Source organism: Lissotriton helveticus, chromosome 7, assembly GCF_964261635.1.
Source record: "Lissotriton helveticus chromosome 7, aLisHel1.1, whole genome shotgun sequence".
NCBI lineage: Eukaryota > Metazoa > Chordata > Amphibia > Caudata > Salamandridae > Lissotriton > Lissotriton helveticus.
The window spans coordinates 1,322,557,952-1,322,580,627 of record NC_136068.1 but is presented as its reverse complement, the minus strand read 5'-3'; the positions used below and the strand labels follow the sequence as shown (position 1 = coordinate 1,322,580,627).

The window sequence follows — 22,676 nt, the reverse complement described above, 5'->3', positions numbered from 1 at the left end:
AAGAGGAAAGAACAATCAGTTCAAAAATACAATTGCTTTAAAGCATGAAGTGCTTTTCCACACATTTACATTTAAATAACCCATATTAGAACATACAAAATATCTACAGAGGAGACGGTGTACATTGAATTTTAGGCTCTTCATTGGTACCTACATGTTGGTACTTACATCACCCACACAACACAACAACCGAGACGCTGTCACAGATATATATATTTTTTTAACGTTAATTTCTCAAAATCCACTGGAGCACATATCTTGAGACCTAGCAAAGGCACATCGGGCAAACAGTCTCTACAATTTTGCCAAGTTTCATAGAAATCCATTCAGCCGTTCGAGCTAAAAGTGAGTCCAACCGCCCTATGGAAAACTCAATGTTAAAAACACGTTTTGGGACCCCCCTTTTTTCTCGGCCCCCGCTTGACGAAACACCCCCAAACTTTCAGGGGACGCTCAGAAACAAAATGTGCCATTTTTCTGAAGATTTCAGCCAATTCCGTCCATCAACGCCAAAGTTATTCAACATAGAATTTTCAGAAATCCCTATTGAAAAAAATCCTAACTATATATACCTACTGGCGACCGCCTGTAGGTAATATATATATATATTCACTGAAAAAACCATAGGTTATAGACCATATATAGTTAGGAATTAGCATTTACAAAACCTTGAAAATTCACTGAAAAAACCATAGGTTATAGACCATATATAGTTAGGAATTAGCATTTAAAAAACCTTATTTTACTCACACAAAACCATTGAAATTCCATATATAGTTAGTTGTACTAACTATATATCGCGCACCCGCAATCCACTGCTGATCATGTCACATATTACATCATTCATGACATGGTCAGTGACATCACTGATGACATCTCAAATGACATCACTGATGACATCACTGATGACATCTCAAATGACATCACTGATGACATCACTGATGACAACATCCAGTGACTGTATTTTTCTGTAAAGTTAAAATATGTCTTGAGTGGATGTATAAGTGTCTGGATGAAGGATTTAGTAGATGCATGACTGACTGTATGAGTGAGTGATTAAATGTGTCTCACTGAATGCATGGGTTAGTGACTAAACTGTCTTAATTTGTGCATCATTATGTCTGTTGTTCTAAAAACTGCTGCATGTGTTGTTCAGTAGCTATATGAGTAACTATATGGGTTATTGATTGGTTGCCCAAGTATTTGTATGGGAGACTGAGTGTATGTGTGGGTGGCTGGGAGGTGTATGACTCTGTGCATAGATGTGTGAGCAGTTGATTCACTAGATGTATGGGTGTGTGTGTAACTTCATGGATGAGTGACAATCTGTGAGTCTGTGTTTACACTGAGTGTATCTAAGGTTATATTAGAGTCTGAAGAGGTTCATCGTATTATCACATGAATGATGTCATCAGTGATGTGATCAGTAATGTCATTTGAGATGTCATCAGTGATGTCATCAGTGATGTCATTTGAGATGTCATCAGTGATGTCATCAGTGATGTCATTTGAGATGTCATCAGTGATGTCATCAGTGATGTCACTGACCATGTCATGAATGATGTAATATGTGACATGATCAGCAGTGGATTGCGGGTGCGCGATATATAGTTAGTACAACTAACTATATATGGAATTTCAATGGTTTTGTGTGAGTAAAATAAGGTTTTTTAAATGCTAATTCCTAACTATATATGGTCTATAACCTATGGTTTTTTCAGTGAATTTTCAAGGTTTTGTAAATGCTAATTCCTAACTATATATGGTCTATAACCTATGGTTTTTTCAGTGAATTTCAATGGTTTTTTAATAGCAAATATCATAAGCTGTCGAATGTCAAGTACGTGGTAAGAAAAAACATTTTCGTGTTTATGCACACTGATCTGCTTTGAATGCTGCCCCCCCCCTCATTTCTATTAGGAGTACTCTCTCTTTGCAGATAGTGAAAGGTAGTTAACGCAGGCCTTTGCCCCCGTTGTAATCCGTCGTGCCTGCTTCTCTCTCCATTTGATTGATTGTTATCCAAGCATTTACTGTTTTAGAATTGGTTCTCTTTGGTTCATTCTCTATTTACAAACAAGCACAGAGTCGCAATACTCTGTTTAGTCTTTGCAGATAGCGAAAAATCGTGTAAAAAAACAAAAGGAATCGAGCAAAATCAGTAGGCCACTAATGGGATCTCTTTTTGACCTCGCTAAAATAGAAACATTAGGAACAACCCCTCATGACAAACACGAAACTAGTGAGATGAACTGAACTCCACACCATGATGGCTGCAATACAGCTCGGCTCCGCCACCCACCCCGCCCAAAATAACGATAAACTCTATGCAAATATTACAAATATATACAACACACCAGCAAAGTAACAGGGTAAAACATTTTATTAAACAACTATTTACATAACTATTTTATACTTTTTGTTGCCCGATCCGGCTAGCTCAATCGATCGAGCATGAAACTCATGCACTCTGATGGTTCAAAGTTTTGAGGAGTGCTTGTAACACTGTCTGAAGCCTATTTGCACTTGCTTCAGCTTCACTATTCTCAAAGTAAAGTGGGGGCTGTTTGAGGACGTGACTGCATTTGTGAACAATGTGATGCGGTGCCACCCTGAACCGCTTGACGGAGGCCCCCGAGGGACGGTGTGATGGCGTGGACTCGGAGGGGGCGCTTGGCTCCGGCTCCCTCCCCAAGTCGTGTTCTCCTGGTGTAGCCTGAGATCGCCCCCGACATAGGTGGCCGGCTCCCGGGATCAAGCGGAACTTTTTGCCTTTTGGTAACTCTTCCATTCTTGACCTTGTCCCACAATCCGTTTCACCTAAAGACACGCTGTAGTGGGGCGCCCCTTTACCATTTCAGTTGCCATTCCGCCCGCTTTTGCTACACTGTGCCTCTTCCGCTATTCAGCTGTTTACCGCCCGCTTTTTCGACTACAGCGTCTCGCTCACCATGTAGTTGAGTTGCTCCCGCTCTTGCGGTGCAGCGATAGGCGGCTGCCACAGTACTCTCAAAATGGCGGCCGGCTCTTCAGATTTGGGCGTGGTCCACTAAAATTGCCCTGCGACACCTTGGAACTCGGACGCTTGTCTGCTAGAGATTGGGCTCCATTCTCGAAAGCGTCCCCTCAGCCTTGAAGATTCTACAAAAGTCTTGGGGGCCCCCGACTCCCGCAGGCTTCTGGTGGGGAGCGGCTAGCATTATTGCTCGTGGAATGGCCACGACGGAGCTACGAAATGGTGGTGCTCTCATGCTAACGCCAGCTTCAGTCTGAAACATCCAGAAACACTGTAGACTACCAATTCGATCAGTTCCGGTAGCGCCCCAACGTGACCCGGTAGAGAAGAACTAGCCCTCCCCTCTTTGACTGATGGTTCTTGTTGCCTGTCCCTTCTGTTGTCATTTAACAGAACTATTTAGCCTGCTGAAAGGGGTTGTGTTCCGACCGCTGGTTGGTGGAGACATTTTGACTATATTCTGGACCTGCGTTGTCGCGTAATGCGTCATATGACGCGCCGCGTTAGCGCATCCGGAAGTGATCCGGGGCGCGACGCGCAGCGCGTAACGTAAGCATAACAGGTCATGTGACTTGTTAATAAAACTTTTCATTGGTTCATTTTACTTTTCTTATTCTAATGATGAAAGGCTTGGTCATATGACCTAAAAATTACGCTTTTTATTACTTTCGAACATTATTTTTTCTTAAATATATGTTATAATGTTCCAGGCTAATGTACTTTCCCGGAAAATTTACAACTGTCCTGCAAGTAAAATATATTCCTTTTTCGAGAAAAAGGGCGTTTCTTCGTCCCATGACGGAGCCGTTGAGCAAAAGAGGGTCGGCCTGCTGTCTTAGTCGCCGATACGCCTGAATATGAGATTCTTATCGATCACTTTATGTTGCAGGAGTAGAAAATACAACAGCCCTTGACCATTTATCTTTACTGCGTTCCTGCGTATTATACCTTTTACCCTTCATGTAATTGGTCTGCTTTATTTCACTTGCCTTTTACTGATTCTAAAACAGTGACTATTATTAAAAACTTTACCAATGTATATACTACTACCATGTTTTCTTTTAAAAACCTTTATTGTGAAAATGTCATTATACAAATACGGGCCTATAACCACGTGGGCCGGCCACGGAGCAAACTGTAATCGTATATGATGAGTAGACATTTACACTGTAGAGGAACGTAACGGGCGGGCCATTAGGTTGCAAGAACTAAGGTGTCTAACAGTTGCGGAATCGGTGGACGTACATTTTATAATTAAAATACGACAGGGCCAGTTACAATAAAATTATCTAGATATACATTTGCGGGCAAGTACCATGGGTGACGTTAATTCGAACTTTCAATAATACAGTAATCAATAACACATCAGAGCTTAATATCAATAGGGATATCGAAATATTCAGTCTATTCTCGTCCCCGCCCGCCATGTGCTTCAAAACTGCATACGTATCTCGTGATATCAAGGTTGTGCAACCAGTACACAACAAGGAGTTACGAGTCCCATTTATTCCGGCGCCATTTTGGGCGAGGACGGGCAGGTCCAGGATATAGTCAAAATGTCTCTACCAACCATCGACTATGATGATGTTCATATGCTGTATTTATTAGAGTAACACTCATCTGTCCACATGAAATTAATTTGCCACAATCTAAACATGTCATTTTAATCTTTCCAAAGTTCTTCTAAATATTTGGGACCGTTTCCCTTGCCTCTGATGCTGTCAGTGCCACTTCTTTTTATGAATGTACTGGCAGGTCGGGGGTTCTCCTCCAAATCTCTCTTTTATGCAGCACTATAATTAATCGGTGCTACCTCTCCATATGACGATGCATGGTATAGTTACCATAACTATATTTTTTTTCGGTTCCTCTGGAGAGTACATCGTGGCAGATGAAGCGTGTAACGTACCGGGCATTTACCTTTTTTTGCATGTAGAGGAAAGGAAAAACAATTCGAGCGTCCGAGTTCTAAGGTGTCCCAGGGCCATTTTAGTGGACCAGGCCCAAATCCAAAGAACAGGCCGCCATTTTGAGAGTCCTGTTGCAGCCGCCTGTCGCTGTAGCATCAAGAGCGGCCGAAACTCAGCTGAATGGCAACTGAAACGGTAAAGGGGCGCCCCACTACAGCAGACGAGCCTCCACCTAGGAAGGCCCGTTCACGCCGCCTCCCCCCCCCTTCGGGCACCCCACGCCGTTATTCGGAGCAGGATTGTAGGATGGCCACACCAGTACGGCAACTTGCTAGACACCACCTCGGTGCCTACCGAATCTCAGCGCCTTGTGGTGTCTTCTATTCAGAAAACATTATTGTGCTGCCTTCGACCTATTCGCCGCAAGTGCGCACGCAACTCAGCTGCATAGCTTGCTAGACACCACCTCGGTGCTAACCGAATCTCAGCGCCTTGTGGTGTCTTCTATTCAGAAAATATTGTTGCGCTGCCTTTGGCCCCATTCGCACATCGGTCCGCTACTGCCGCCATCTCACAGGCCAACGGGGCGCCCCACGCCGACTTTCAGCATTGTAGGATGGCCACACCAGTGCGACAACTTGCTGGACACCACCTCGGTGCCATCCGGATCTTGGCATCTCAGCGCCTTGTGGTGTCTTCTATTCAGAAAATAATGTTGCGCTGCCTTTGGCCCCATTCGCACATCGGTCCGCTACTGACGCCATCTCACAGGCCAACGGGGCGCCCCACGCCGACTTTCAGCATTGTAGGATGGCCACACCAGTGCGACAACTTGTTGGACACCACCTCGGTGCCATCCGGATCTTGGCATCTCAGCGCCTTGTGGTGTCTTCTATTCAGAAAATATTGTTGCGCTGCCTTTGGCCCCATTCGCACATCGGTCCGCTACTGCCGCCATCTCACAGGCCAACGGGGCGCCCCACGCCGACTTTCAGCATTGTAGGATGGCCACACCAGTGCGACAACTTGCTGGACACCACCTCGGTGCCATCCGGATCTTGGCGCGTTGTGCTGCCTTCGGCCTATTCGCACATCGGTCCGCTACTGACGCCGCCTCACGTGCCAACGGATTTTCTACGCTTTTTATACCCTATGCCGCATAACAGGTCATGTGACTTGTTTATAAAACTTTTCATTGGTTCATTTTACTTTTGGTTTCCTAATGATGGAAGGCTTGATCATATGACCTAAAAATAACACTTTTCACGTTCCCAAACGATGAAAGCCCCACCTTGTTTCTGGATGTTTCTGAAGCTGGCGTCAGCATGAAAGCACCACCATCTCGTGGCTCCGTCGTGGTCATTCCGCGAGCAATCATGGCAGCCGCTCCCCACCGGAAGCCTGCAGGAGTCGGGGGCCCCCAAGACTTTTGTAGAATCCTCAAGGCGGAGGGGACGCTTTCGAGAATGGGGTCCAAGACCTAGCAGACAAGCTTCCGATTTCCAAGGTGTCCCAGGGCCATTTCAGTGGACCAGGCCCAAAAAGGAAAGAGCCTGCCGCCATTTTGAGAGTCCTGTGACAGCCGCCTATCGCTGCACCGCAAGAGTGGGCGCAACTCAGCTGAATTGCGGATTTTGACACAGTGGACCAAAAGCGGACGGAATGGCAACTGAAACGGTAAAGGGGCGCCCCACTACAGCAGACGAGACTCCACCTGGGGAGGCCCGTTCACGCCGCCTCCCCCCCCCCCCCCCCCCGGGGCGCCCCACGCCGTTATTCGGAGGGCGGCAACTTACTGGACATCACCTTGGTGCCATCCACATTTCAGCGCGTTCTGCTGCCTTGGAACTATTCGCACAACAGACCGCTACTGACGACCCACCCCCCGGGACGCCCCACGCCGGATACCCAAATCAGTGCGGCACCCAGGCAACATCACCTGGGTGCCGTCCAGAAATCTGGACGTTGTGCTGCCTTGGGACTATTCGCACAACCGACCGCTACTGACCATTGTTCCTTCTTTTTCCCTAAAAATGTTTAAATGTTTTTACTGTTTTTGTTTTGTTGTATATATTTATAAGTTATTAAAGTTTTATAATCCTACTACTTTGTTGGAGTGCTATATATTTTTAATGTGACACATAATTGTAAAAACTTTGATGTACAAAGAGTCATCCCTGGAATCTTCCGCTTCAGGCTCGGTCCCCTCCCCAATCACAATACAGGATGGTTTTCAGATAGTAGGAACGCGTGTGGTGTGACGGATCTCATCGGGTGTGGGCCTTGATCTACTATAACTCCTTTGAAGAGGGGTGATTCTTTACAGCTGGGGCCATAAACTACATCTGCAAGGCTAGCTGATAGCCTGGGACCGGCCTGGACAATCGGACACAGAGGAAGAGGAGTGTCAGAGGGTGCGGTAGTGAATAGGGCGAAAGGGAGGTGTCGGGCAGGCACAGGGTGTGATTCTCAGGGAAGAGCAGCGCAGATGGGGGGAGGTTTATTGCCCATGCATAAGACAGAGAGCGGGGGTGACCAGTGCCTGGGGGAGATGCTTGCGAGGGTGGGGAGCCATGCTAAGGATCGACAGCCTGCAGAGAGTGGGTCTGGTCAAGGCATCTAAAATGGCTACCGTGCACGACAAAAGTGTGGCATTTGAAAAAAGGCAAGATGACGCAGACAATGTTTTTCAACACTTCCTGATTTCCTTCGAATCGAACGTTAACAGACGTTGGGGCATATTACCAAAGTTAAGCGATATTTATCCCTAACGATGCTTAGCAACGAATTTTTTACCGCTAAGCATCGTCAGAAATTATCGCAGATAAACCTTGCTATTATCAAGGTTTATCGCAAATGCGATAAAAAACGGCCGCAATGCATTAATATCGCTGAAAAGTCCGCGATATTCATGCATTACCGACCTAATGCTCTTAGCCATGTTATCCACCTCCCATTGGATAACATGGCTAAGAACTGCTCAGGGCAGGTATTACTTTTTGGAGATATTCGCGCTTAGTACCAGTAGGTAATATATATATATATATATATTACCTACAGGCGGTCGCCAGTAGGTATATATAGTTAGGATTTTTTTGAATAGGGATTTCTGAAAATTCTATGTTGAATAACTTTGGCGTTGATGGACGGAATTGGCTGAAATCTTCAGGAAAATGGCACATTTTGTTTCTGAGCGTCCCCTGAAAGTTTGGGGGGGTTTCGTCAAGCGGGGGCCGAGAAAAAAGGGGGGTCCCAAAACGTGTTTTTAACATTGAGTTTTCCATAGGGCGGTTGGACTCACTTTTAGCTCGAACGGCTGAATGGATTTCTATGAAACTTGGCAAAATTGTAGAGACTGTTTGCCCGATGTGCCTTTGCTAGGTCTCAAGATATGTGCTCCAGTGGATTTTGAGAAATTAACGTTCAAAAAATATATATATCTGTGGCAGCGTCTCGGTTGTTGTGTTGTGTGGGTGATGTAAGTACCAACATGTAGGTACCAATGAAGAGCCTAAAATTCAATGTACACCGTCTCCTCTGTAGATATTTTGTATGTTCTAATATGGGTTATTTAAATGTAAATGTGTGGAAAAGCACTTCATGCTTTAAAGCAATTGTATTTTTGAACTGATTGTTCTTTCCTCTTAGTCCTCCTCTTTGTTTTTTTCCCCCACACTCTTCTTCAGCATGATAGTTGATAAATTCGTTCCCTCAAAAAATGTATATACATAAAAAAATTATATTAAATACATATAAAATATATTTTTCCTTTAAAAGAAGAATACATTTTACAGCTTTTGATATTTGCTATTAAAAAAACCATTGAAATTCACTGAAAAAACCATAGGTTATAGACCATATATAGTTAGGAATTAGCATTTACAAAACCTTGAAAATTCACTGAAAAAACCATAGGTTATAGACCATATATAGTTAGGAATTAGCATTTACAAAACCTTATTTTACTCACACAAAACCATTGAAATTCGCATATATAGTTAGTTGCACTAACTATATATCGCGCACCCGCAATCCACTGCTGATCATGTCACATATTACATCATTCATGACATGGTCAGTGACATCACTGATGACGTCACTGATGACATCTCAAATGACATCACTGATGACATCACTGATGACAACATCCAGTGACTGTATGTTTCTGTAAAGTAAAAATATGTCTTACATATTGAAGAATGAGTGTATGTATAAGTGTCTGGATGAAGGATTTAGTAGGTGCATGACTGACTGTATGAGTGAGTGATTAAATGTGTCTCACTGAGTGCATGGGTTAGTGACTAAACTGTCTTAATTTGTGCATCATTATGTCTGTTGTTCTGTAAACTGCTGCATGTGTTGATCAGTAGCTACATGAGTAACTATATGGGTTATTGATTGGTTGCCCAAGTATTTGTATGGGAGACTGAGTGTGTGTGTGGGTGGCTGGGAGGTGTATGACTCTGTGCATAGATGTGTGAGCAGTTGATTCACTAGATGTATGGGTTCAAAAGTGCATGTGGAAACAGCTGTATGGGCGGTTGACTGTGTGCATGAGTGTATTGGTGAGTGAATGGATATCTCAGTGCTACATGTCAAAGTAAGTACATATGTAAAACACAGTACATGTCAGAGTTGACATATATAAATAACTGTGCATAAGAGCCAGTGAATGTGTGAGTGGCTCTATGGATCATTGTGAACTTGTATCAGGGATTGTATAAGCGAGTAAATATGTGTTAGTATATGTTTGAATAAGTAAGGTGTGTATAACTGTATAGTTGAGGAAATGGAGGTGTGATTGATTCTTTGCGTGACTGACTAGGTGTGTGAGTAACTCCATGGATGAGTGACAGTCTGTGAGTGTCTGTTTACACTGAGTGTATCTAAGGTTATATTAGAGTCTGAAGAGGTTCATCGTATTATCACATGAATGATGTCATCAGTGATGTGATCAGTAATGTCAAATGAGATGTCATCAGTGATGTCATCAGTGATGTCATTTGAGATGTCATCAGTGATGTCATCAGTGATGTCATTTGAGATGTCATCAGTGATGTCATCAGTGATGTCATTTGAGATGTCATCAGTGATGTCATCAGTGATGTCATCAGTGATGTCATTTGAGATGTCATCAGTGATGTCATCAGTGATGTCATTTGAGATGTCATCAGTGATGTCATCAGTGATGTCATTTGAGATGTCATCAGTGATGTCACTGACCATGTCATGAATGATGTAATATGTGACATGATCAGCAGTGGATTGCGGGTGCGCGATATATAGTTAGTGCAATTAACTATATATGCGAATTTCAATGGTTTTGTGTGAGTAAAATAAGGTTTTGTAAATGCTAATTCCTAACTATATATGGTCTATAACCTATGGGTTTTCTGTGAATATATATATATATATATATATGTCCGAAATATTGTTTCAAATATCGTACCATGTCAAAAATATTCTCAAGTCAAAAAATATCTTGGGACAGAATACACAATATCTTTTTTTTATATAGTTGAATATAATACTGTTTACTTAAACTTAGCTGTATTAAATGTCTTTTTTAAGAAATTTAATATCTATTAGTTATTATAATATGTTAAGGTAATATTATCATTATAATGATTGTTTTATATTTTTAGTATACTTTGAAAGCTTTGAAGTGTAATTATTCTTTTTACATTTAGGGGCTTATTACAATGTCAGCATTGTGGATTAGGAACTGGCGGACCATAGGTCCGCGATCCTGACTGCAGTATTTGGATGCGACTGCCCATAGGGCGGTAAGAAACATCAATTTTTCAATGGGAGTTTGTGCAGCGACGGAAAAGGACTGCAGCAAAAGCTTCCATTGAAAAATGTATGTTTTCAAACCGTTCGCTGCCTGCCATACGATGCAGGGATGTTTAGGGGGCACCATAGGTGCCCCTGAGGCCCCAGAGTGCCAGCAGGTAAAGGGGCCCCCAGTGTCACTTTCCGACAGCCTTTCCAAGTCAGAAAATCCGCCATGGAAGGCTGTCAGAAACCGAGATCATACATCTAACAGTGGAGCTGCCGTCATTAAGGGATCATCAAGTGTTTCTGACGCACCAATGGAAGCACAGTGGACAATTCTTTCGCCTGCTGCCTCCGACTGCACGCTTTGTAATGCGCCAGTCGGACCGCAGCAGCAGATGGCGGTCGGACCGCAACTGACGAGCTGTCGGTTGCGGTCCGACCGCAACTGATGAGCCATCTGTTGCGGTCTGACCACCATTTTAACCGCCCCTCAGTTAGTACATTATAATTTAGTAGCTGGTTGTTGAATTGATGGATTGCTAGTTTAATTATTTTAGTGTATTTTGTGATTTTTGGAGTGTAATTTACATCTCTATTGTAAGCAGAATAGCTGTAGTTTAGTTCTCTCAGATGGAAAATTGTGGCAATACATACATGAGGGATGTATGACGTTACAACGCAGGCTATTACAACGCCTGCCTTTACAACGCGGTTTTTACATCGCATACCATTACAACGCATAGCGCTTTTGGGTGCTGGATAGTGAATAGTTTAATTTACTATTCCAACTCCAGTCCCCGTGGACACTAGGGAGGGTGTTGGATAGTAAATTAAACGTATTCCCTATCCTAGAGCGCCCCCCAGCGCAATGCGTTGTAATGGTTTGCGTTGTAATGGTAGTGCGTTGTAAAAGTTTCGTTGTAAGTGATGTTTACCATACATGAGCAATGATTACCTTAACACACCTTGAAGAATACAGGATCATAATTGTCAAGACATGTGCTCCACCACCCCATATGGAGTCATTCTTCCAGCTGAGTGGTTACCTGGACAGGTGGACATAGCAACCCTCTATCAGTATTCCAGTTTTTCCAGAGTTTGGACCATTTGTGTAGGCACCCCGACTCTCAAAAACAACATGCTCCGCTTGCATACACCAATCCATATCATCTTCCCAATCCTTCAGGGTTGGTCTAGATTCTGCCTCCCACTTTCTTGCTATATTGCGTTTCGCGACCATTAGGTGAGTGTAACCCATCATTTTCGTCGCATTGTGAGATCTGTCATTCCCCATATATTCAACAAGCATAATCGGGGATGAAGTCGATTTTCTCCGTCCAGATCGCTTCCACCAGGGATTTCACTTCCGCCCAATAATTTTGAATTACAGGAGAGTCCCACAAAATATGGAATAAGGTGCCATCACTTCCACACCCCTGATACATTGCTGCATGGTTCTTTCCCCCACTTTTACAAGAGTGGTGCAGGCATAGTAAGCCATTCCTCATCTTCTATATGCCCCAGGTCTTTCCCCATCTCTCTCTCTCAGCTTCGTTAAATTCTCGGGGGAGTTATTTAGTATTTTCGGGTATGTTAGGGAGACAGCCTTCTTTGACAAATAGTCGTCCAGCAGTCTATCTTCTAGTGGGGATGATTCAGGCAGTTTCCCTATTTGAGGGATGGCTCATTTTACTGCTTGATTTATTTGGTGGTAGCGGAATATTTCTGTGGGCATCAACTCATGTTCCTGCTGCAGTTCAGTAAAAGGTTTTACCCCTCCACTAGTCCACAGGTCGCCTACCCTTTGAGAGGCCTATGAGGTCCCATTTATCAAAACCATGGCATTACGCCAATAGGCGTAAATGTATATAGTCCCATAAGGGAGTGACCTGTGTAATTTTATCACACCACCCTAATGCCGTCATTGTCTTATACCATATTTTAATTGTCACAGAGATGGGGGGCATGTTGGCATGTTGCATCTTCCTTTAATTATAAATCAATGTGGAAAGGATCACTGGTCCTGCATAACCAAGGTCTGCAGGTGGATCGGTAGGTGTCTCCCAAATAAAAGACCCTCATACACGTGTTTTTTCAGAGTCGTGTAGCGGTATATGATGTGTCCCCGCTTCTTGTAACACGTGTCCGTGCGTAATCCTTTGGTCAGTTTTTGTTTGCACCCTCCGTCAGGAGGTTGTACCATTGGTTAAAACAGTAGTGATGGTGAATAAGTGAAATAGTGCTATAAAGGTGTTCTAAAATACCCGGACAGCCAGAGGTTCAACTTTAATATTTCTGGATTCGGGTAGAAGGTTAAGGCGTGTCGCTATGGAATTATTTAGGAATTCTAGCGTACTAAACTTGTGAGGTTAAAAGTGGTCGACATGTTTCAGCCTTATCTGCCTGTTGGTCAGTCGGCTTTAATCAGGACCATAAAGTGATTAAGTGAAAAAAAGGAAAAGGTAAATTTGTAACCTGATTTGTTTTGTGGTAGTAGGTCACATTGTACCTCCACATTATGTAAGACTTGTCTCCTCGGGAACCACGGCAGTTAGGGGGAGGCTTCACTCTAGCCTTCAAACACCCGTCTAGCAGCTTGTGCTGTCTCTGCCCTTGGTGACCCGGAATAATGTGGAGGTACAATGTGACCTACTACCACAAAACAAATCAGGTTACAAATTTACCTTTTCCTTTTTTTCACTTAATCACTTTATGGTCCTGATTAAAGCTGACTGACCAACAGGCAGATAAGGCTGAAACATGTCGACCACTTTTAACCTCACAAGTTTAGTACGCTAGAATTCCTAAATAATTCCATAGCGACACGCCTTAACCTTCTACCCGAATCCAGAAATATTAAAGTTGAACCTCTGGCTGTCCAGGTATTTTAGAACACCTTTATAGCACTATTTCACTTATTCACCATCACTACTGTTTTAACCAATGGTACAACCTCCTGGCGGAGGGTGCAAACAAAAACTGACCCAAGGATTACGCACAGACACGTGTTACAAGAAGCGGGGACACATCATATACCGCTACACGACTCTGAAAAAACACGTGTATGAGGGTCTTTTATTTGGGAGACACCTATCGATCCACCTGCAGACCTTGGTTATGCAGGACCAGTGATCCTTTCCACATTGATTTATAATTATTGAAAGGAGATTGAAAGGATCTCTACTCTCTCTCCCTCCACCAATTGATGATACATGTTGCATCTTCCCCCATATATCGCACTTAGATACCCTCCTGTCAACATATTATATCTGTCCATTCCGTAGACTGGGTCCTCCGGTGAACCCAATAGTTTACTACAGTTAGTTGTGCTGCTCAGTAGTAATGTTGCAGGGCTGGTAGGGCAATTTCGCTATCATACCAGCTCTTTGTTAGTTTGTGTAGAGCTATTCTCTGGGCTTTCCCATCCCACAACAGTGTTCTTACAGCCGCTACTATGGCTTGAAAATATGTTGGGGACTGGGTATGGTGGGTTGTGCAGTATGTATAAGAATCGGGGTAACGCCATAATTTTTTAAAGAGCGGCCTTTCCCAACTATGCGTGGGGCAGGGTTCTCCAGTGTTGTACATCGTCTCAGAGGCGTTGCAGGGGGGGTTCTAGATTGTGGTCATAGAAGATCGCCAGGTCCTTGATGATGTACAGCCCCAGGTATTGGAATCCCCCTGTTATCACTTTGGGCCTTTTTTGTAATTTTCAACACTAATTCATAATTTGATGGTGTGTTCTTGATTTGGTGGGGTATTAAGTAAGGAACCTATTGAAAATTCTCATTACCGTTTTTTTGGTGAAATTAGTTATTTATGTTATTTAAAGGATTGCTTGATAATTAATTGTCAAAAAATTAGAATTGATTATTTATATCAGCTGATTGTATTTTAATTGATTGCTAATTCATTAAAAAGTGTATTTATTAATAAACTTTACAAATGAAGTTTACATTTATTGGTTGCTTTAATTTGATTTTTATTTAATGACAAGTTGAATGTAATCAATATTTTATGTACAATTTACATATGTATTTACGTTTGTTGGTGTTTTTGGGTAGTTGGGAGGAAAGCGTTTTTTTTTTAATGGATTTCATATTTGTAAATAATTTTTTTAGTACATTTCATTTTTTATTTTACATGTAATTGCATATATTTATAGTGCATATATTTTTTATTTAAATTACATTTTCATATTTTTATATTGTTGGTATATTTTTTTCACATCATTAGGACCTGGACTGGTTTCCCGCCAAACTGTCTTTAAAAGAAGATGCCGAGCAAGAGGACTTCACTTACCATCACCTGTCTGCACAGGAAGTGACATCACTGGATTTCCCATTATCCATCGGCACAGTAAGTAGCATCACTGGTTTTCAGCCACGGGCACCATGCATTTCTCCCTTGTCCCAGGACCTAGTTAATGGCATCTTCAGTGCAGAGGCACCTAAGGTGCCCCGGGGCAAATATATCCGTGCCTGTCCTAGGCTGCTCCAGGAACCCTGGTACTCACCCCACCGACCACAACCCTGCCACGCTCCTTTGTGCCCCAAGCCCGGCTGCGGCTCACTGTACTGCTGCTACTCTGCACCACACAACATGGAAGGAGTGTTATCCTGCGCCTCCTGCAAGTTCTCATGCATTGTCCCAAACCCTACACCCACCACTTCTGCAACAAGGGCACCCAGCACCCCAGTTTATCACACTCACACAAACCAGACACCCGCTCATGCTCACACAAACCAGACACCACCCACACTTGCATGCATACCCCTCAATGCCCGCTCTCTCACCGAATACGCCACAGAGATATTGTTGGACTTGGCCCTTTTCGCAGGTTCATCCCTGAACTTTTTGCTTGCCTCCTGGTATTTTTTCTGATCTGGTGTTGTGGTTTTAGGACTTTGGGCACTTTATCACTGCTGTCCAGTGTTAAAGTGCATGTGCTCTCTATGGTAAATGTGGTAAGATTTGTCTACACCTGTTTGATATATTTAATTTACCTATCAGTCCCTTGTAAAGTGGTATGTCATATACCCGGGACCAGCAAATTAAATGCTACTGGTGGGCTTGTGCCTTAACTCGGTGGCATGTCTTGGTAGTGACAAACAGCCGTTTTGGTTTCTCACTACTGTAAGGCTGCCCTCTCATAGGAATGCATTGCAGATTCCCTGATATGTATGTCATTGGTAATTCCTGACCTGAGAGGAGTAGAGTGGTCAAGTTTGGTATGTTTGGAATAGTGGTAATAAATGCTGTGTAATGGTGTTTGCAGATTTATTATAACTTTTTTAGATATGCCACTTTTGGAAGTGTGCATTTCTGTGTGCTACGTGTCTTTTTGCCTGCCTGGTATGTATTGCATGGCAAGCTCTGGAGTGACAGAGACTGGTGAGGTACAGTGGCTCCAAAGGGGCTGGGTGAGTCAGCCTAGGCTGAATAGGCTGATCTGCATTTGGAGTGGTGGGAGGAGTAGCACCTGGGCCTGAATAGGACAGAGCCTGCCTCACACAATGCTGGCTCCGCCCCCCTGTGGTATGTCTGGGGCCAGAGTCAACACTAACAAAAGGGTTGGTGTGCACTTGAAAAGAAATGTGTAAGTGCCCCCCAGAACAGGTTTGGACTGGGTGCAGAGCCCTGTGGCAGGGGGAGAGCAAAGACACTAAGTGGTATAAGTATTGGGGCTGTGACCCCATGCAAACAGCTTTTTGTGCTTACTGAACTTATTGAACTGCTGGGCCCCAGGAGGAACTGCCATCAGGGGCTCCCTACTCATTGGAGTAAAGCTGCTGCCCTTCTGATGGGCCCCTGTGTGCTGGCCTGACTGGGCCTGCCTTCTAAGGAATCTCCGGGGCTTGGTGGCTTGTCTGGGCTGATTGGCAGTAGCGTGGGGTGAGCGCTATACTTGCTACTTCTCCTTATTGCCTTGCCGCGGAGCAAAGCGTGTTGGGCATTTCGCTTTGGCTGGTGACAGGAGCGGTTGCTGGCCCTGCTCCCCAATCAGAGCTGGGTGAAGCGCTTCAGAGGTGCCATTGAGTTGCCGTGCGGACCACTCCTCAGGCTGCTGGGGCGGTAGGTGTTACCTGGCAATCGGCCAGGACAACGAGGAGAGGAAGACCCGGCCCACCGCAGCCCGCCCCGAAAGACGCTGCAACGAGCCTCGGTTCAGTGAGGGTACTCCAGACGGGTGGAAGCCGCCTCGCTGCCATTGCCTGTTTCTTTTTTTCCAAGTCCCAAAGCCCAGGAGAAGCCTGCCTTGCAAAGGAGTCCCAGCCAGGAAGCGGGACAGCAAGCCACCGGAAGTCAGGCGACTGTTGTCTGGTTGTGGGCGGGGCCATTGCCATGCTCAACCTATCAACAAGAGCAGTCCAGGAGAGGCCGCCGGAAGACAGGCAAAGGTTGCCATGTTGTGGGCTGGGCTCGGCCGAAGTTAGAGCCAGCACCTCGTAGGTGCGAGAGGCACAGGTTGTGACGTCAGAGGGACCAAAGCCTTGCAGGCTCCATTTCGCGACTAACCGCCTCCCCCCACCGGGTAGAGGGAGAGGCGGGCCACCGGATATCGCAGGGCACAGCGAGGAGCCCGGAAGAGTCTTGAGAGGACCCGGTGAGTAGGGCCAGTGGGGAAGCCCTAGTGACACGCTTTACCTTATCGCAGTTGTGTCGCATTGTGCCGGGTAACTGCATGCTCATCTCCAGCACCGGGGGCCATCCGCCATTGGAGGAGACAGGGGTGAGTTGCACCCCCGCCCCCTCTGCATTATGCATGTTGTTTTTGCTGCATCAGCCACCAGGAGAGGCCAGGCTGGAAGCCCTGTGAGGGGAGACACCGAGCTTGGGAACTCTGCAATGTGGGGGCACCTGTGATATCTGATGACGACATGTTTCCTGGGCGGATGTGATTACGGGAGCCTGATATTTTATGGGGGCATGTTTTCTTTGCTGATGGGATTACTGGAGCCTGAGATCTTATGGGTACATTACTGTGAGTGTTTCCTTGGGTGCACTGTGACTAATTTTGTGTATTAGCAAATGTGATATGCTCAGTGTCGTCATTTGGGTTATGCCTAATGTGTTGTGCCAAAGTGCAAGACTACCAATGGGTAGTGGTTGTCCCCAAGTGTAATGGTTATGCTGTGCTGGTAATGTGTTCCTTATAAGCGAGTATGGTGTACTACTGCTGATGGCTGGGAGTAAGGTGCTATGCTAAGCCCCCTTATTTTGTTTATGCCTAAGAGGGGCTTGATGTACACAAAGTGCTATGATGATGTGTGCACGTCAGGAGTGTTACTGTGGTGCACTGGTGATTGAGGATGCATGCCTAAGTTATGATGCATAATGTGTTTATGCTACATGCAATGCTACTAGTAGTTACTGGTTGAAGTTTTCACTACGTGTGTGTTCTAATGGTGATGACAGTGGCCTGATTGGCCCTGGAATGTATATAATACCCTGTAAAGTCATACCTAGAGCCAGATGGCACAGTGTATATATATATATATATATATATATATATATGTGATTACGTTCTAACGTGGTTTGTGAGTAATACAAAGGCTATTTTTTATATAACCTTGTGTGGAGTTTCTTTTGTGGTGTGCCTAGTGTGTCGCTGCTGTGTGAGTGCGTTGTGCAAACGCTGTACACATTGCCCCTGGGATAGGCCTGACTGCTCTGCCAAGTCACCAAGGGGGTGAGCAGGGGTTATCTTCGGTGTGTAACTCCCATGCCCTGACTAGAGTGGTGGTTTCTGCCTGGCTGAGGCGCTTTCCCTAGCCAACCCGAAATCCCATTTCTAACAGATATGGAACCTGCTACACCATCATGCTCTGGTCCTGTTCTTCCTCACGGAACTGTATCTAAACCCAGATATTGCTACAACCATCCCACTTGGCTATAAGATCACCAGGCAAGACCATCAGCACAAGCCCGGATTGGAGTTGCCATCATATTCAAAGATGCAATCAGCTGCACTACCTACACAGACCCCCCCTACAGCTACATGGAACACCTCACCTACAAGATAGGCATCACAGCCAAATTCTCCCCGGGCAGACCCATCATATATAGACCTCTAGGACTCCATACCAATTTTGCCAGTGACTTCACAGACTTGTCGAACCCCTCAGAGACATTAACTTTCATGTAGATGATCATAATGACCCAAACGTTATGGCCCTCCTAGAAATCCCTGAAAACCTTGTCCCCACCCAGCATGTTACTGAACCCACCCACACTACCGGACACCTATTGAATTTGATTTTCTTCTCATTTAGCAACATCACAGTCAACAAGACAGCTACCACGACCTGGAAAGATCACGCCCTCGTCAGTTTCAGCCTACCCATTCTGAACTACCACAGACTTACCACCACCAAAACTACCCGCTGCAGCTGGAAAAATATCATAGAAGAGGAGTGGGCTTCCATCCTTTATGAGCACCGGCCCAAGCACACAAGCCATTCACCGAAAACCATCAAGAACCAGCACTATAACAGCAGAAAATAAATATTTGCCATCATCAAACATTTCACCACGCCTCCTTCTACCTCCAGCAACATCACTCCCTAAAAGATGCCAAGATGGCCGCGAGGAGGGAGTAAGAGGGGCGAGCTCCGGGTCAAGCGATCACTGTTGGTGTAAATCCTGACCGGAGCGACCCCAGTACAACCCCCCCTGTCCTTTGAAGCCGGCTGCCCCCGGGACACTGAAAAACCGGAGGACGGGGCAACCTGACCCGCCGAGAAGGATCGGCGTGAAGGACGCGAGAGTCCTCACGATCTCCTGGTCGGTACATGCTCCAGGGCGCTGCCCCGCACCCCCACCCCGCAAGCAGCGAAGCAGCGAATCCCCCCCGCTCTTACCTGGGGGTGAGGCAGCGACGAGGAGGCGGCTAGAGACGGCTCCACCGGGACACCTGGGAGCGGTGCAGAACCGCAAGGGAAAGTGCCCGCAAGCAGTGTAAACCTAGCGACGCCTCAGCAACACCGTAATTTACAACAAGGGGTGGTGATGGACAGAGTCTCTGAATTAAGCAGAGTACTCTCACCCAGTCAAGAGATCAGGGCTAGATCCAACACCGTTTTTTAGCTCATTGCACCATCCCAGTTTCAACACCGTGGCGCCGCAGCTGGGCATAGGCAAGAGGTGGCAGACCTCACGCTCAAAGACGGACCTCGCGCCGGTCCCGACGACCATCACCGGCTGGGCTGTTTGTCATCCAGTTTTAGGGCACCACTCCAATCATATATAATCAGTTCAAAATCTGTTTCTCAGAGTCCAAATCCAAATACAGAAAGTCTCAATATTTTCTCAGTTCCTTTTTTATTTTCTTATAATCAAAAAGATTCATCAGCCAACGCGTTTCGTTCTGAATACCAGAACTTCTTCAGGGCGTATATGGTACCATATACGCCCTGAAGAAGTTCTGGTTATAAGAAAATAAAAAAGGAACTGAGAAATATTGAGACTTTCTGTATTTGGATTTGGACTCTGAGAAACAGATTTTGAACTGATTATATATGATTGGAGTGGTGCCCTAAAACTGGATGACAAACATTTTGGATTCAAGTTTCACGTGAGGTACCCCTGGACAGAGGGTACCAGTTTTCTTAAGTGGCACACTGGAAATATTTTGAATTTCTCTGAAATATTTGTGGTTGATACGAGATTGGTGCTATATCTTGGTGCTATATCCACTGTTCATTCTCAAGGTTTGATCACCGGCTGGGCTGCCTGGCCCCAAAATGGCCGACCTCCAGTAACCACAACCCCTTCAAAAGTCACAGGTGAGCCTAAAACAGGAAAAAGCCCCACGCTCCACGCTGCCTCAGCGAACGAGCCCTAGGGGCACCTCACAGGGGCGCCTCCCCATGCCCCCAACGCTAATACATATCACTCGCTCTCATACAGGGCTGCCTGACCTTAAGATGGCCGCCATCCGGGACATCTCTGCACCAAAGAAAAGGGTCTGATTCTCCAGTTCTAACACTACTCTTGGACCTGACTCAACCTCAATATTTGAGCAGGGCTCATGGACCTGCTCTACCCATCTCAGACTCTTCTACCAGCTCAAAGACTTTAACTCTGGGAAGATAAGCCCACTCAGGTCAGCTAACTGACCAGGGAAACCGGGCTGACAAAGACACTAACATCAGCATATCTATCTCTCCCAGCCTAGGAACCTCAGAGGCTCCAAGTGACAGTGCCTCCCCCAGTACCCGCAGTAGAACACCCACTGACTAGATTCAATGGGCCTCTTCCTCCAGGGACCTGTCCCCCACCTTACCCAACAACACGCTCGTCTTCCTATGACACAGCTCGCCCCAGGGCATGCTGACCACTGTTCTCTGACTCCTAATATCCCCAGGACCGCAGCGCTAACCCCCTACTCCACTGGACAGCCCTCCCCTACCCCTCCCCTACCCCCCTTGTGTACACTGACCACACCCCACGCAACCATCCCCGTGACACTATTCCCCCTGCGCATCCCCGCTACCTCTACCACGCTCCTACCTCTACACCGATCCTACCCCTCTCCTACCCCGGAGGTTTCGCCTCCCCCTCAGCCCAGCTAAGATGCCACCGACCGCACAACCAGACACGCATCTCTGCCCTTCCTCTAATCACCTCTCTCCCCAAGGGCAGAACACCTTCGCTATAACATTCCCACGCAGCCTCTACTTCAAAGCAAAAAAACGCTTCAAAAAGAATATAATTAGGCTACACCCCGAAATGCTAGTTGTTGACACTTACCACTGCACAACCAGAGGACAGAGGAAAATGGACCTCATTTTCCACACCAACAGACCTGACGTTTGGGCAACCACCTTTTACTCATCCCTCCCCGTCTCCAAAACCACCTTCACCGAACATAATCGCAAACTAACCATCGCCCCTCTGATCCAACAATTTCTGACCGGAGACATCTCCATCACCATCTATGAGAATGGCACCATTCTAATTCAGGCGAAAGACGAGAACCTAGAGTTCTTCGACTCTCTCTTCCCCACTCTCAAGATGGCTACTATCCATTACCCCCACAAAATCACCCCCTCCCCACCTATTAGCTCCGTACTAACTCCCAGTCCACAGAGCGTGTCCCCGCCACCCCGACAGCCCCTCACTACTCTACTTAGTCACTCCACCAATCAGACGTCACCATCAGCCCCAGCCCCCCCTATTTCCCAACTCCCGGCCTCCACCCCACACTCCCAACCTCTCACTATCCAGCCATCCTCTCATCCCCAAAGGACCTCCAACCCCCCTCTCCCCAGCTCCCAAAACGTCTCTAGCTACAAATCCGCTGCCCTTAGATATCCACCCCAGTTTCCCCAACCTTCCTTGCTCTCCCACTCTACCAAACCTGCATCCTCTCCCTCCCCAGCTCCCCCTTTCCCCCTCCCCCCATCCTCCCCCCATCACTCCCTAACTTCAAGTACTCCCCCCACTCATCCCCAAAGGAACCACACCCCCCTCACCCCAGTTCCCAAACCACAACTAGCACTCAGCCCCTTCCCCGTAGAGATCCTCCCCCCCACAGAGATCCTCCCCTCCTCTCCCCCTCACCCGAGATGGTGCATCGCCTCAACCCTATTGAGGCGCAGATCGCGACCCTGATCCTAGGCCTGAAAGAAACCCTATCTGCCCTAGGGAATCTCCAGATGCCCTCCCCTCCGTCCCCTCCACTCCACATCCCTCCTCCTCCCCCCAGGAATGACTATCCCAACACCATCCGGGTTCACCCACACCCAGGTTCCCTGCATCCTCGCACTTAGGGCCTGACGGAACCACGAACAATCATTCCCAGAAGAACTACTAACTCCCTCTCTCCCCAGGTGGTGAGCGCACTCGTCGCCTCGTACGAACTCCCCCCGAACCAGTCAGCCCAGGTCCCACTCACGAACTCGACTCTCACCTCTTCGATACAAGTCATCGCCGGAGTAGGTAGAAACCCCCCCCAGTAGAGC

General features: G+C 46.1%; 2 long non-coding RNA genes across 2 annotated transcripts in view; one reads left to right on the top strand and one right to left on the bottom strand.

The window, feature by feature from the left end:
- Positions 1-22,676, top strand: part of LOC144767390 (uncharacterized) — a 195,157-nt gene that overhangs the window by 75,531 nt on the left and 96,950 nt on the right. The window contains exon 2 of the long non-coding RNA XR_013598186.1: positions 14,944-15,066. This is a non-coding gene — a long non-coding RNA (uncharacterized LOC144767390). The remainder of the gene's footprint in view (positions 1-14,943; positions 15,067-22,676) is intronic.
- LOC144767391 (uncharacterized) overlaps positions 1-22,676 on the bottom strand; it is a 159,719-nt gene that overhangs the window by 73,510 nt on the left and 63,533 nt on the right. The gene's annotated exons all lie outside the window — the stretch shown is intronic.